The sequence below is a fragment of the Limulus polyphemus genome, unplaced genomic scaffold, assembly GCF_000517525.1.
Source record: "Limulus polyphemus unplaced genomic scaffold, Limulus_polyphemus-2.1.2 Scaffold3472, whole genome shotgun sequence".
NCBI lineage: Eukaryota > Metazoa > Arthropoda > Merostomata > Xiphosura > Limulidae > Limulus > Limulus polyphemus.
In genome coordinates, this window is record NW_013669082.1 from 118,591 (window position 1) to 118,981 (window position 391).

Genomic DNA, 391 nt, shown 5'->3' on the forward strand with positions numbered 1-391 from the left:
AGTTAGTAAAGTTTTCCCCAAAACTTTGTCTTCAAAATAAGGGTGCGTCTTATATTCCGAAAAATACGGTATTTAGTAAGTTTTATATAAGAATCGATGATATTCAATAAGAATGTCTCGAGAACAAAAATACTATTCTGTGTCAATGATTTCTTTTCATTTCCACCAGAGGTAAAATTCAATAGAATCTATGACGTAGAGGCCTAATGCATTATTTGATTGGCCAATCAAAAAAATGTTTTAGGCCTCTACGTCGTATACTCTCTTTTCAATTTCAACTCCAGTGAAAAAGAAAAGAATTTTTAACTCTTTATGTACAATCATTAAACAACAAGTCCGCTATATAATACTGAATAATGAAATGTCATAACATTATTCACACACCTAAATT